Source organism: Gobius niger (genome assembly GCF_951799975.1).
Source record: "Gobius niger genome assembly, chromosome: 9".
NCBI classification, from domain to species: Eukaryota; Metazoa; Chordata; class Actinopteri; order Gobiiformes; family Gobiidae; genus Gobius; species Gobius niger.
In genome coordinates, this window is record NC_136860.1 from 18,263,061 (window position 1) to 18,279,743 (window position 16,683).

Here is a 16,683-nt window from a genome sequence, read left to right on the forward strand (position 1 = left end):
GACAATAAACCTACTGATGTACTGTCATCATCTCCTGGATCACCAGGTATGTAATAGATCAGTGGTTCCCAAAGTGGGGGTCTGGAAGATCATGTCAATTCACAAAAAAGAAAGACATTTACATTATATTTAAATTTCCTAATAATTTCTTAATAGGTTGCATTCATGTGACATCACAACATTCTCAAGAGCCTATAAATTGAGGTTGAGTGCAACAAAGAATGTCATAGAGAAGCAACAGTTACTATGGTAACTGTTGCTTCTCTGTAATTCCTGGGCCAGTTCACATGACACAAAAACTGTCACAAAGTTCAAAGTCCTCTCTTCCAGAACACATGAATTATGGTCTAATTATTTCGTCATTAAGGCGTGCAAAAGTGGTGACAATATTCAAAACCATGTGCGTGATGTTGGCCAGTAGAAAGGACTTTCAAGAATAAGAATAATGTGTCAGGTTTGTCAATCCAATCACAACCAAATAATAATCAGGGAAAACATTTGGAAAACTCCCATAGGGTTGTATTGGCACCAGAATAGAATAGAATTCTATAACATGACTTTTGACCTTTGCTAAATCATTTAAAAAAACAGATGCTGCTTCATACTATTATAAGCACCAAGAAATGCTAATGGATTCTTTTTCAATAAAAATGTTGAATATTGTTATAAGTTTATTTTTGAACTTTTTTCTAGCTATCTGCAGTGGCTATGTTATTATATTGATTGCTGAAATGTCTCTTGACTCTGATAGCAGTTGACGGTGCATCGTCACAATCAGACCAGAACCAACATCCCCACTCGGGACCAAATGCTGAGGAGGTGAGCGGTGATAAAGAGTCGGACTCCAGCACTGACTCATCCAGCAAGGAATCTGAAGAATCAAAACAGACCAGCACCACAGAAATAACGCCCACTGGTAAAGCTGAGCAGCCAGGTATGACAAGATTTAATCATAGAGGGAAACACTGGTATGGATATTAGTAAGATGTAATTTGGTGATCACTGTCAAAAAATGTATTTATTGATACATTTAGAATGTTTATTATACACACATACAGTGGGGAAAAAAAGTATTTGGTCAGTTTCACATAGACATTCTATTGGATTTTGGCCAAATACTTTTTTGCCCCACTGTACATTGGTCTATATTCTTGTAACATTTGATGAACAGTGTAGACACATTACAGTAATCCTTTGGTCTCTAGTTAAGGATTAAGAATGAAATCAAGCAACATGCCACATATCTTGGTATCTTTTATGATAGCAGTGAGTCGTTTAAAGGACAAAGGGCATTTCTCTTGCTAAACTGCTGTTAATATTCACACTCTCACAGTTCATAAAATGTAATGAGCAAATCAGATGATATAAGGTGGAAATTTGGAAATGCATTTTGATTCTAGTGCTACTTTAGTATGTTATATTCTGATTTGTTCTCCTCCTTTGTTACTTGTATTTTAATCAACTTAAATGTAAAATGTCTTACATTACCTGTGTCTACAGAACCGCAGTCCCAGTCTCAGTCTCAGAGAAGTGGTCCTCAAGCTTTACAGCTCAAGGAAGGTGAACCTGAGACGAGAGGGCAGACTGATTCAGAGGGAGAGCCACAAGCACCAAAACCAGTTGTAGTTGGTGATTCAAGCTCTATTGACTCTGGTCAATAGGAAGCTACCAAGGCTCCAGAACAAGCTGGTATGAGACCTCAGGTTTGAGTGTTAAGCCACATAGTGCGTGTTGTAGAGCAGGAGTTCCCAACATCTTTTTCCTTGAAACCACCTCTGCATATGCTGTCCCCAGTTTTAGGTTGACAAAAGTAGATTGTGTGGAAAAAAACTGGTGTAGACAATTTGATTCAGATCATTGATTTCATTAGTAAATGTGATTCTTGCGCTTGTTTAGCTATTAACATTTCTGACATCTCCCCAGTGTCGAGGCCACTTGATGTGTTTCAATGGGCTCCTTTATCCAATCTTGATTTTTAACATAAATTGCACATTTAATTGCACTCCTTTCAGAGAAATTAGATACATTTACAAATAACTATGCAGTCCTAATGGGGAAGGACAAGCCATTTATTTGATCAAATCTTAACTTGTTTCTTGGTAACACACCATTTTATTCTTTCTTTTCAGGGTCAGAGAAGGAGCCAGATGAGTCCACCCACCCACCAGCCTCCGCTTTGAGCAAACACGCTCATAATAAGGGAAGCAAGGACACTGATGCTGAGAATGCCAGCTCTGCTCAGGTCAGCGAGGAGACTAAAGACAACACTGACAAAGAATCTGACTCATCGGGCTCCGAGCAAATAAATGAACCAACCCAGTCCAAAGAAGGGCGACAGCAAACTTGAAAGCAGCAATAGCACATTGGGGCTAAAGGCCAGGTTCATGTCTGTGCAGTAGCTGTATACATTCTCTGTGCAGTCGATACAAGAAAATAAGCAAGTGTTATGTCACGTGTTTAATAGAAACATTGATGTAGAGTGATCATTGGGTGCTTTATATGTGCAGTATTGCAGAACTGTAGTGCGATCTGATTTTAAAAGGCTTAGAAGTTTTGCCAGTGTGATATTTTTTAAAGCAATCATATATCGCCAGTATGCTGTGTCACATGTATTTGTTAATTTTCTTGAGCTGTGAGTTTCTTTAACTTGCTTTTGTATCTAAACAGGGGAGAAGCAATGACGAGTAACACACTAGTTTTAGTTTGATTGCTAATACCTTTTACATAATCCATACATACAGCTTGCTTTATCTATGATATGCTTTAATATAACTGTGCATCCTTCATTTTTATGTACTACAATTGTTGCATCCAGATATTATGTGAAAATGTAATTTTAACAAATGCTCCAGCTAAAAGTACTAATATTATAACAATAGCAGCCACTACTGAAGCTGCTGAAATCTTGCATTAATCCTTGCATTTAATACAGTGTTTTAACATTTTACTTCACTCAATGTGAAATCTATTTGACCTCAGGGTGTTTTTATTTTTTATAACAGTTGATTGCTGCTTTCGCATTAACAAGTTTTATGTGCCTTTTGAGATTTTGTGCTTTTTTATAAACTGTGTATATTTTGCATAATTTCCAGTAAAAGGTGTATTGCTGAGTTTATGATTCATGACCACAATTTCTTATTAGCATTTGTTGTTTTCTTTTTTGGCACTAAAGGTTTAACTCTTATTTCAGCGCGCAATCAAGGGAGGTATGAAAGCCAAAGAGCCTGAGGAGATTCAGGGGAGAGGACATTTATCAGGCAAAATCTGGGGTCATAATGCAATGCAATACTTAAAAGTTGATCAGGAAGGTGATTTGAACCATTCAAGCCAGTTACAGCAACGTTTCTCGTCCATAGGGGGCAGTGTTTGTCAGCTTTCACCGCTAGTTATGTCTCATCTGCGAAGTGGGGGCTTTTTCTATGGACTCCAACTTTTTCAAACCTTGGATGTTTTAAATACAAGATGAAAAATTGTATAAACATGGTTTCTATTCAGTTCGGGTTTCTTCATGCTTTTTTTTTTTTTTTTTTTTTTTCTTTTTTTTTTTTTTTTAAGAATACATGTTCAAGGCTATAGTCATCAAAGCTGCAGACTGGTTGGCATCTCTGATAAGCTGTACGTTTGAGGTTTTCCGTTTCGGTGCGTTTAAGGCTTGACCCAATTCACTGATATTCTCCATTAATGATGTGGATTAATTGTAGATTGATTGTGTACCAACATGGCTGCCATAGAAGGAAACTTTAAACCAAGCGCACGCTGATGTAAAAAGGCATATTAAATCAGATATCCATTCACTCAACAAGCTGGGCAAGTTTTCTACCTCTTTTTTGCACTCTCAAATTCAGCATAAATAATAGGCTACTATATGACCCCACTATATTCTTATGTGCATAGGCCTTGCACATGTAACACCAAATTACACTTCCTAGGTTAGGGGTTGTTGGCCATAATAGTGTTACATTGTTACCAAGTAGGACTAGCAATTTTTTTTTAACTTACCTTAATCCATTTTCTTTGATATCGACCAAGGTAAAAGTAATATACAAAACTATGTAGCCTATGCTTAAAGGTACATTATGCAACTTTTATGTGGGGAAAAAAAAGTTGACATTTGTGTGTATTTGACCTTGTAGTGACCCCGTGGCTGTATGAGTGGTCAGCATGGCGCTTTTACTTTCCATCACAGTGGTCTCTCAGGCGTTCCAGGATCAATTGTTTGGAGGGTTTTCTCTGCTGATGGAGCCTCTCACCAGAAAACCTTCAAAACAGTTGATTCTGGAGCGTTGCAGAGACCACCGGGATCGAAAGTAATGACGCCATGCTGACCACTCATACAGCAAGGTCTCATACACAAGGTCAAATATGCACAAATATCAACTTTTTTCAGCATTATAGTTGCGTAGTGTATCTTTATTAATACCCATTTTGTTATTGCAATTTTTTTCTAAACCATTTCAACACGGTAGTCTATCTTTATTAAATAATAGAAATGTCACATGTTTGCTAAATGTTTACCTTGATCCTGAAAACACTGCCCTCTACCAAATGCTCCTCTACAACACTACAAATATGTACAATAGGTTCCCCTCTGGGCCAAGGACTTCCCTGGAAATGAGATTCCTAATCTGAATGGAACCTTCCTGGATAAATGATGGTCAAATAAAAATAATACCAAATAATCATTAAAATTCCATGGAAGTCATGTAGTAACCCAGGCCATGGGAGAAAGTCATGCCTGATTAGTTTAACCTCTAAGTCACAGCAAAAGCCTGTGATCTGTACCACCTGACCTGTGGGCCCCGGCCACAAGCAGGGGAATGAGCGCTATCATATTTCTGTGGTTGTAACAAACACCAAGGGGATATTAGGAGTATTGAATTATTTGCGGGCTTTTCAGACTATATAGGGTCACATTGTGGTTCCACTGAGACCGTGCTGAAGTATTGATGGCAGCAGGAGGGCGCACATCTTAGCTCTGGACCATCCTTGCTGTTTTTCAAGCCAACATTTTTTCTCATAAGAAATGCCTTCAAAGTTTTTCCAGAATTCTGAGAGATGGCATGGTATGAGAGGAATGTAGTCTGAATAGTTTGCCTTGCTATGCCCTTATTGAGTGAAATCTGCTTTCAATTTCGCTTTTACACTTAATTTGATTCAAAAAAATAGTCGTAAATCAACTTGTAGGATTATAAAAAAAAGTCCTACTGTTGAGACTACTGCCTTTATACACTGCAATAATACATTGTGTGATTCACCTTCTTTCCTGAAGCAGCTTGAGCTTTGTCATTTTGAACAACAGTATCACAACATAGCCTACGCTTCATCTGCTGCCAAGTCACCACTGTTCCTCCCTTTGTTTGGGAAAATAAATAAACAATGCTATGAAAAGAGAATTTATAGTTTGGAAACTTTTGCTTGTGTAACGCTAATACAATTTCTCATGTAAGATGCAGAAATTGTCACATAATTCCCTTGGTCCAATTACACATTTGTTTGTAAATCCTCGCTCGTCCTTTCCGCCTTGTGTAGTTGTGAGAGAAACTGAAGTAACTTTAATAGCAGGTTGATTAGCATGCTGGCTGGCTGAAATTGCCTCCTTGAGGGATGACGTGAAATCGAACAATATCCTCCAGCTTTAGCGAGCAGCACCGTAGCTTCTCATTTATTTTTATGCAGAGCTTGGATGGAGACTTGGTTCAGGTCCTCAGCCCAAGCTCAGCCGGGGGGGGGCGGTCAGGGTCTGCGAAGGTCAGAACAGATCGATTCATATATGAGCAATAAGCTTAGCACACTGTCACACTTCGCAAGAAGCGCAGCGGGGTGTCCGCTACCCAGTGTAATTATGGCGATAAATGGTGAGGAGAAGTTTAGTGTCACTGCCAACAATAGCAGTAGAAGTGAAGAAAACAAGATACTTAATTTAAAAGAAGTAAAAAGAAAATAAATCTTCTACTGTCAGGTCCTAACTTTTATCTTTTTCTTACAGGTTGTTACTTCCTGTTGTCCAGTCTGCAATACGTTTTCAGCTTAACGCGTATTCCAGTGCAGCCCTTTGCATCCAAGCTTGGGACTGACACAGGCCAAGTAAGTAAGTAAGTAAGTATGATATGCTTGGCTGGTAGACTCATTTATACAAACTTTTAATACCATTACTATTATTACATACAACAACCAAACAATCGTACTGAACAATCACTAGTGCTATTTTCCTCCTCAGCGCGTCAGGAAAAAAATGTTGTGAGGCTCGTATCTTGTTCTATGTGATCTCATTTGTGTTTTGGACGGAGCTTTTACGATTAGAAATGTTGGTTGATTGTTTGCTATATGATTATTATACTTTATTAACCAGATAATCCCTGGTGCATTGCATTTTATGAGTGTATATTTCACTTCCAGCTCAGCACCACCAAGTATGATCCAATATGCCCTAAGCCTAATATTATTATACCCATGGAAGCCACCAGTGAGGTGGAAACTCTTAATGTAGTGCTTATAGACCTATAAAAACTGAAAATGGGACAGATAAAATATAGGACTAAACTGTATTCTGGTTCAGCTCAGGACTGTTCAAGCAGGTAAAAAAAAAAAAAGAAAAGTTTATATCTACATAAATAAGTCGTCAAGGCTGAATCAAATCACCTTATATTTATGCTTTTTATTACTTCACTAATGAAGAAACTTTATTGGTTGATATGTTGCTGTTGTAATGTAAACAGTGGTAGTTTGATCCCTGAGATGGATGAATGAATGAATGAATGGTTGAATGAATGGCTGAATGGAGGTGTGCACGGTGGCAGCCATGTTTGTGTGAGTATCATTCCACGACATGAGGACAGCTTGGGAGCCACTGCTCTGCTGTCTCAGGCATGTTTCCATGGCCTGCTTTGGATTAACAGTCACATCTCCGTACATACCATCTGTCAAACAATATCAGGGCAGACATTGTGTCAACAGTTTTAACATGTTTTTACACCGGTCTAAACTAGCAGGGAAAATGTTGAAGAAGAACAAGTTTCATGCTGAGGAAACAATGTCACACTTGATCAAATGTTCATTTCAGCTGTTTTTCTCATAATCAAAGGCTTAAGTCAACAGTGGATGTAACTTAACTTCTCAGTAACAATGCCATTCTTTGCATCTGGTGGTTCATCTACCCAAGATGTTGGAACTTTTATTTCTTTACAAAAGGAAAGGCTTCTACACAATACACAATTCTTCACAATATTTTTATGCTTTGTTGTTTTGTGTTATTTGTGTATGTTTTTGTGAATACATTCACAACAGTCAAGGTCCTTACTCAAAGAGTTTGGCTCTCTTTATGTTAAATGGTACTTCAGTAGAAAACATTGGTTGTTGTTAAAGCTGAGGTTTGTGTAAAATGTCATAACCCATGCCCACATTTGTAAACAAGAACATTTTTCTTAATAGAATTGAACATTGATCAATAAGAGGAAAAAAAAATCATGCTTAGTTTTATTCTTTCCTTTGTTCACTCAGCCTTGTGTCGCTCTCATGCACCTTTAATTCTTCTTTGTTCACCCCAGTCTGCGATGCTTGTATTCACCCACACCACAGTGAATCGTACATGTTTATAAATACCTTTGGCGTCTTCAGACTGTTGATAATGAGGGCGATGGTGATGTGCTGCAGTCCTGGATGGCTCTATCTAGTTAATTGCCAGTGCGCTGAATGTTGATGTCTCTGAGGCTATTTTGTCCTGCTAACAAGAAGCTGGGATGGGTATCGGAAATGGACCGCATGTGGAGACTGATCGGGACATTTTCAGATAAATTTAATCTTTATGAAGTGCTCGGAGCAAGTACCAAAAAAATCCGTCAGCTAGGTTAAAAAAAAAGTCAAAGTTGAAGCTTAAAATGCAATCCACCCGGTTTCTCACTTTGATTTGTGAGGAAGTTATAATATGCCAGCCCAGTATTGAAAATGTAATGGCTAGAATGTATTCAATTGGAAAATGAACACCGGAATTATTGGCTATTGTCTGTCACAAATATTTGTGAGATGCGGCCAAACATTAAGTGCTACTTTCAAACATGACTTTGTATATTTTGCTCGTAAGATAGAAGATGTTCAGCTCTTATAAGAAAGTGCACAAGTCCATGTCAAGGCTCAAGTCAATGACACTCAAGTTTAAGTCAAGCCCAAGTCCGATTTTTTCAATTTCAAGTCCTTTCAAGTCTTTGCAATCACTTTTGTAATCCTTTCCCCCACTGCATTACTACTGTGATGGTAATGCTACAGTTCAGGCAGGTTCATAATTACATGTCTCTGCAGCACTGAGACCTTGTTATTATGAATGTGTTTAATACATCATTTATGTTATAAGAATTGTATTTCAGGAGAACTGGAGACGCATCAAGTCTTCTCAAGTCACAAGGCTCATGTCAAGTCCTGAACCAAATTAAGTCCCAATACTTTGTCCAATTAATTATTGTGTCAGTGAAGTCTCAAGTAGTCATATTAGTGACTTACGGTAAGTCTTACTTGAGTCCACACCTCTAGTACCAGATGACTTCAATTATTGTAACCATCTCATAGCTTACGAGTAATACTGCTATGTTGGCAGGACATTTTCTACACCTGACAAGCTTCTTCTGCAATATACAATTTACAATTTCCTACGACATCATGAAGGGGCTACTCTATCAAAATATAGTCATCACTGAGAAAGATCTGTGATTGTAGTCGTGTAATTGTGTTAAATCAGTTTTATTTTAGTCAAATGGATCCAGAATTGCGGGTCAGGGTTGTGGCTGTTTGGGATTTTTTTTTTTTTTTTTTTAAATGAGACGTTACAAAAACAAGATGTACAACACTGTGCATAGCTTTGTTGTGGCCAGCGCTGAGTCTCAACGTATCGAAATGCACTCCATATGTCTGGCAACTGCACTGACCTCTCCTGCTTTAATACACGGTACCAGGCTAGCTAGCACACTATTGTTTTCCATTTACTGGACAAATCCTTGTGGTACCTGCCAAAAGAAGATAGAGATACCAATGTGACATGTTCAGGTTGCAGCAGAGGAATGGTGACATTGCCTCATAATATATTGCATCTAGAATAAGACTTGAGGGGATGAACATAAAACTACAAAACAGAGAGGTACTATTTGATCTTTGGAGGCACATCTTAAAGTTGTTTGTTTGTCTTGGCAACCTGTCACTTTGGTTCACCGGCTCTTAGTGTGACGGAATGATTCATAGAGACAATGGCGCTCTTTGTTTTCACAATTACCCCAGAATAGCTCTAGTCACGTATATTGTCTGTGTATGTCTTAGAGTGAAGAAAACAAAGTAGCACCAAGTCACAACTAAGGCCAAAGGTTAATGAGGTGTGACCAATGGAAGTGATTAGATTTCATATAACGATTTCAACTACCATATTTTCCAGACTATAAATCACACAGTTTGGCTGGGGTGCGACTTATACTCAGGTGCGACTTATATATGAAAACATTTAATTTCACATGTTTGCGCTCTAAGTTTGTGTAGCAGTATCTGCCACTTCTGTACCAGAGAAGATTTAAAGGGGCTAGATGCAAGTTAGCCATTTTATACTCACTACTGCCACCTCAGGTCATAGTGTAACTGCAGCTTCTATAATTAGCTTGTGCATGACGGCAATTCAAACCCAAATTAACACCTTTTTGAGTGACAGTGCAGTGTTTTAGAGGCAGTTGTGGTGACATGTAGGGGGAGGAAAATACTTGATTTTAACATTTTTAAACTCTGTATAGTCCCTTTAAAAACGGTAATGTAGCAGCAGAAAGAAAGTTTGGAGGGAGCGAGAAACTTGTGAGGGACTGGTGAAAAGCAGAGGTTAATGTTTTTGCAATGAAGAAAACAAAAAAAGGTACTCGCGGGCTAAAAGCTCGATGGCCTCAGCCAGGAATGGGATCACAAATGGGTGCTTTAACAATGTAATGCCGGGAGAGACTTGTAAACGGTGCAGTTACGCGTCCATGCCCAGGTAGTTGGGTACAGACCTTAAGATATTTTCTCTTAGTGTATTTGTATTTTAGAAATCCACTGCTCTTCACGTTTGCCAGTGGGAGCATTTTCCTGCCTCCTCGTTCCTGTAGGCAGCGGAACTGGCTTGTTCCTCTCACCCGCGGTGGGCCTCTCTCAACCAGATGGATGGTCTCAGCCAGTGTCGGAGAGGTGACAGCTGGCGGGCTGGGCCTTTTGGAGCCAAAGCTCTGGATCCTATCCCGTGACAGCTCCTGACAGCTCCTGATGGGCCACACGTCTACCTCACCCCCCTCACATCCTCCTCCCATCCCGTTCGCTTGCATCATGGAAACTCCAGGTCTACACAGAATCAATGATGTCTCACAGTGAGCTGTAATGAAATGTAAAATATGAGAGCCACACCCTAGAGGGAAGACGCCTGAGCTCATAAGTGCTCTATATGAAGTAGCCACCCCACTGATGTGATGAGTGCATAATTAGGCCACAGGAATAGTTTTACACGAGAAAAGATGAATGGCATTCTGCCGCACTTTGTCCAAGGGGTGTGATCGCATGTTCGTGGCATTGTGCCTGCCACAGTGTCTGGAGTTTGAGTTCTGACTATGACCGTTTTCTGAATGTCACTGTCCATAGGCCTGTCAAGATAACAAATTTGAAGTTCAATATATTGAGGCTGGAAAGTATCGTGATGAAGGAAATTATTGACTCTAGCGAAACAACATACTGTCAACTCTCTTCAAAAATGACAGTAAACCTTTTTTCTAAAATTGCATCATCATATCCTAGAATACCACACAAGCTGCAATAAATATGAAATATTATGAAACATCAAAGTTTTACAAAGAAAGAATTGGGGGGAAATTCTAATAAATGTACAGACAAAAAAATGTATTGTTTACGTATATGTTTTTCATTGGACGATAAGTCGATATAGTAATCGACTTATCGTCGATTACTACACAGTGTTCCAGTGTCCTCAAATGCAGTATGTTACTTGGAGCTAACAAATGAAGATGGCATGTCAGAGTTTCAGTGTAGGTGACTTTATATAAATAATTGACGAGCATTTAATTTAACAACAACTACCCATGACCCATTCATTAGCACTCATTTTCACTCTCACACCTTGTTCACTTTTATGTATTCTTTCATAATCCATCTTAAAAGTTATAGAATATGCTCCGGGAGTTCTACTCACAGCCTGATTTGCCTTTTAGCAGTCTGGTACTTTTTAAACTTAAGTAGCCTCAGCATTCCTGCCAGCTTGTTAGCAGAGCTGGTGCTACCTGGGGAGTGGCAGTGGAGTGTCAGGGGACTGCGCACGTGGACTATGTGACGTGAAAGTCATTATAGCCAGGACAGAGACAGGCCTATGCTTAAAGCCAGGCATTGTGGGTCCCGTGTTAATGAGACAGCTCTGCAGGGATGAGAGGAACACACACGGAGCCAGTCAGGAGACGTCTGTCCGGCCTCCCATAGGTAATTCCCCTAAATGAAAAGCAGACCGCATGCTAGTCATTGTTGCATCGAGGGGGTGAGGATGAATGGTGGCGGGCTTGTATTTCAACACACCTCCCCATGCTCTTATTAATACTGAGGCTACATCCAGTCGGAGGTGCCTTGTTGAGACACTCCCCGCCGATGCTCTTTCTCACCCAATTATCCTTGACTAGGATGACTCGTGTAATGCTGGCCATGTCACGCAGCTTTTGCAACGCGTTATCCTATCAAGGCCTTTTTCAGATTAAGAGTTTTTCAGCTCTCGCTCACTGCCAAGGACAAGGCGGTTGAAGTGCCTTCGACATCTGGGAGACATTAGGACACATGGAAGGAAGAGGCTGGTTTTAGAGCTCCTATTAGCTCACCTTAAGTATTAGTATTAATATTGATCCATGTGCGTCAACGATGTTCGTCCAGTGAAGAGTGGACGTAAGAGCATGTCAAATCCAGGCTTGCAACAGACTCCACAATCAAAAAAGGACCCAAGCTGCGATTTGGACCTAGTGGCTTTCCCAGATGTTCACCCTTGTATTTCATTGAACGCAACACCTCTGCAGGCCACTGTCCAGCCATAAATCACTGGCCGCTTGCTGCGTGAAGAGAATGGCGGGACGTGGCTTGATGGATGGTCACATGCTTGATTCATGAGATCACCACGAATGTCTCGGGTCCGTGAGCGAAACAATTAGCTGTTACCTTAACCTGGAGGCCACAGACTCTCTTAAAGGGTCCCGCAAACCCCTTTATAAGCTTTGAATCTCTACAGCCCAGAGTGGTGGGGACAGCGCGGCTTTGTAAGAATGATTTGTTTTTATGTGGTATTCTTGGATGAAGGTTTACCTCGAGTCAGTGTTAGTAACAGTTCGTGACATCATTTTGGTCGTGAGAGCGGGTTTCATATCCAAGGGTCCGACATTAGGCAGGTTGAACAGATGTTGGATTAAAATGTACCTCTCACATCCACTGAATGTACATGTACTGTGCAACCGAGGTTGTTATTAATCTCTACAGGTGGCGTTCTCTCTCCACTGAACAAGCCAAAACAAGTCTCTGCACTCGATTACATCTGTATCAGTCTACGGCATGTGAGCTGCATGTGAGCTGCATCCACCTGATTGAGTTCCCCAGTGAAATGGGTAATTTAATGAGCATCCAACTAATGAGCAACTTGACCTTGAGCATCTCTGTTTTTTATTATGTAGCCTCTTCATTTGTCTGAATCTCTACGTGGAAGACAAGTGCAAGATGGCTATATTTCACTGTAAGGCCCAAACTGCCTTTAAAGCTGCAGAGGCCTTTGGGAAATCATGCCACTTTAAATCATACTCCCTTCAGAAAGGACATCGCCTCTTCCCCTTCTACGTTAGCTTTTAAAACTGGTTGCTGGCGGTTTTGAAATCTTTTAATGTGTAATCCATCTGCTCTTTGGCTCACCTCGAGGAAATGAACAGATGTGCAATCTGTACCTGCTCTGGCAAGGCGGTGCAGTCGACACTGGCCACTGTTATAGAGGTTAGGTTTATCTTTCGGAGACATTTATGTAAATTAAGAACAAATACACGGGTGCCTTTGTGGCTTACCTGGCATTTCGCTTGCTTGAGTGACCCGGGTGACATCAGTGTTCCTTATGTCTTTGGCAGATGAAGAAATGCAATGACAAACCTAAAACGTTTTACATTGTGATAGCACTGCCACAGCATCTGACAAATAAACGTTCCAGCACTCTACTTCCATAACTAAAATCTGAAATAGGACATCAAAACTACCTATACATCAGGAAAAAGCAGGCACTACACAAAACTATACGACCCATTACTCGCACGCTGTTAAGATATTTTCCCCATCGCTCCCCAAGCTTTCACACATGTGCGCTCTGTGAATGTGAAGTCATTTCAAACTCCACTTTCACACAGTAAAAGCTCTTTACTCGGTAAGGGTCTCATAGATATCATCCACACATAGAAATTCCTGTCCTTTTCCGAGATAATAATTCCAAACTCCGGGGGAGGATGCGACTCGGCTGGTGGTTTTTGTTATGAGTTGACCTTTCTATGTTCATATCGCTCACTTCGCTCGGGGCCCTGGAGCTTCACGCACAGTTCGCGGCGGTGACGGGCTCAAAAAGCGAATGCCTCATGGTCCTCTAGAGAGAGCTGCTTCTTCCCTGGCAACAACAAAGCTCCAGGCAGCTGCTGTCATAAGACCGTCCTGTCATTTATTCCATACAAATTACTTACACATGTTCAAGACTGCTTTGCCCCGAAGGTTAAGGCACTTCCCTCTTGACAGAAAGCATAACCTGAGGTTTACCAGTATTCACCAAGGTACAGTCGAAAATGTCTATATGGAAACAACAATGCATTTACTTTCTCATATAAAAACCCCGTAGTCATTTTTTCCCCCTTCAGTGTATTGAATATGCAGTGATTTGTGAAAAAGACTGTTCATGTAAAGGTTTTTTTCCATTGTGAGTTTGCAGGGTTGTTGAAAGTTGTGAAATGTGAAGAATTGGGATATTAGAAATGATTTTTGCTTCCTTTTAATTGTTGTAAACAAACAACAACCACATGCATGCCTGTGCTGTATAACCTTCAGAGTTCATTTGGTCAGACACTAGGATTAGAGATGTTGAAATCTTTACCTTTACATGTTTCAGCCGCCATGTGCAGGCTGTCATCAGAAGTCGGCCTGCAGATGGCAGCTGAAACATGCAAATGTAAAGATACCGTGAACGTTACATAGAACATGCATGGCTGGATGAATACAGATAGTACAAAGAACCCCCAGCTGAATTGAAATGAATGACATTGCCCCACCCTGATACTGTATGAGCTAATCAACCACAAATGTCTCGTACTGTATTTGAGAATCAACAATCAAAAAGTCTGAGATACTTTTTCGTTTTTTGCTTGTAAATATGCATTTTTGTTGTTAGCCTGTGTGACATTCAGTTTAAATATTATAAGGCTCCTTTGTATAGAAGATAAAGAAGAAAGAAGTAAGCCATTGACTACTTTTCAAAATCTCTGTCCCATTATAATATGCTCTTTAATATGAAGTTTAAATTCTCATACAGTAAATCTAACATTCTATCACATCTGAAAATCACCCTGCATTGACCGGAGTCCAATTTCCTTCTCCCTTTACACATGTTCACCGCTGCCTTGCCCAGAGGTGAGAGCGCGTCCATCTTGCATGCGCACAGCGGACAGTTGGCAGGAAGTGATCGATATAGTCTCCATCACAGCCACTAGAGCCATTCTTCTTCTGTGCACCTTCCGGCTACACCCGAGCGCCATGAGAAATGAGAACCAGAGACACCCCTGCACAAAGCTCAGGCCTGTTTGTCATCACACCTATAGAGTCAGATCAAAGTCAAATCAAACGTAACGCAAGGGAACACCATCACACAGCCAGCAATTACAATCAATGTCATTTGTTGGAAGTGACGAATTGGGTCGTTTTCCATTTCAAAGACGGCCTAGTTTTTTCGTGTTGGGTGGATGTCAGTGCGGTGTGTTGAAGGGTGCGTCTGATAAATGGGGAAAGTAATAAGAGGAAGTAGACCTGCAGTGCTACAAGGGGCTGGGGGTGTAGGCCGAGTTGCCCTGTCGCCAAGTTCGGACCTGTCAGGCAGAGTGGACATGACACTCCAGCAAGTTACGTATTAAGCACAAAACAGTGCAAATAAAGTTTCACAATTTACAATGCTGCATTTTGCACCTTTAACTGTGAATTTCATCAGACATCTTTTAGACAAAGCTGATTTATCCACCTTTTCATAACATACCGTATGTCACTATAGTATAGACTAAAATCAGAGCTGTTCTATTTTCGAAAGGAATCATTTCTTTGCTGAATTGTCAACATGCATTACTTTTTGTTTATCTTGATATTTTTAAAATGCTGGTGCAGTCATAATATTGAGTTTGGAGTTGGCATGACCAGCCGTGCAGCCTGAAACCTCATTCCCATGGAACTACTCTTAATTATTCACTGTTTGTTCATTGGAATCTCTACTTGTTCATCTATTTGTGCAAAAGCTATTTGCTATTGAACTCATCAAGTGAAACTCCAATTTAAATCCACCAAGGAGAGACAAACAAGAGCAGTGTAGGCGTTAGGATTACCATTAGCTGTACACGCGAAACGAGATTAGGCATTCTGCTACTAAAAGGACATTTCATCATTAGTGTCTTGCTATTCTTTCATTTTCATTCTCAGCGATAAAGTCGCAGTATCCCACAAGGAGCATGGTGCAGTGACTAGGGTTCATTTTTTTCTTAAAAGACATCTCACCATCAAAAGAGGATCATGCGACCAGTCTTCCAGAGAATGATCCTCGCTATTTCTCTCCAAGCCAGCCCCAGTGGAGAGACCCAGAGGACACGTGGCTCATAAAAATGAGGGTCCAGACACTTGCCAGCAGTGCTAGAAATCATTTTGTAGCTTTTCCTTTGCTGATATTATGTATTCATATTTTCTTGAAAAAAGATACAGAATTGCAAGTGTTTCAGTACTTTCAATTTTCACCCTTTTACACATTATCTAAAAAGATTTAATCCATGACTTTCCCCAGTTCATACTGTTGTTTGCAAGACAATTATTCTGGTTAAGTGTGTGTGCAGTTGTTCATGTTTACAAGTTTTTGCTGTTTATAAAAATGATAATGCTTTTTCAGACCCTAAAAGCCCTTCTTGTGCCTTATTCATTCACTCCATACTCAATGATGGGATAGACTGATGGAAGCGAGGTTACCAATCACAGCCAACAGGCCCTTCGACAACCACCCAGAGGTGGATCTAGAAAAAAATCACGGGGTGGCAAGCAGGGTCAAGGATAATTTTTGGCGTGGCAACAGATTTTGGTTATACAGACCAAAGAAACTATTAAATGAATGAGGCTTTGAAGATCTAGATTGCAGCTAGTCCTTGAAACAATGCATGTATAAAGTTCCAGGTTAATGACTACACTAGAATTTAGACAGTTCCAGACAGGAACAACACCTGGCTGAAATCAATGGGGTGGCAGCTGGGGTGGCAATACCTTCACCTTCACTGCCCCTGCAACCACCAATCACTCACACAGTACAGTCACCCAGGCTTCCAGGTATTCCCCACGGTATCCCATCCCGGCACTAACCGTGCTCTACTTGCTTGGCTTCCCAAATCTGACAAAGACCCATGGGGGCTA

At 40.4% G+C, this 16,683-nt stretch overlaps 1 long non-coding RNA gene across 1 annotated transcript; it reads left to right on the forward strand.

The window, feature by feature from the left end:
• Positions 1 to 9: 9 nt before the first annotated feature.
• Positions 10 to 1,591, forward strand: LOC306968032. The gene is made up of 3 exons (XR_013793230.1): positions 10 to 46; positions 752 to 934; positions 1,501 to 1,591. It is a non-coding gene; the product is annotated as an uncharacterized lncRNA (long non-coding RNA).
• The last annotated feature ends 15,092 nt before the right edge of the window (positions 1,592 to 16,683 follow it).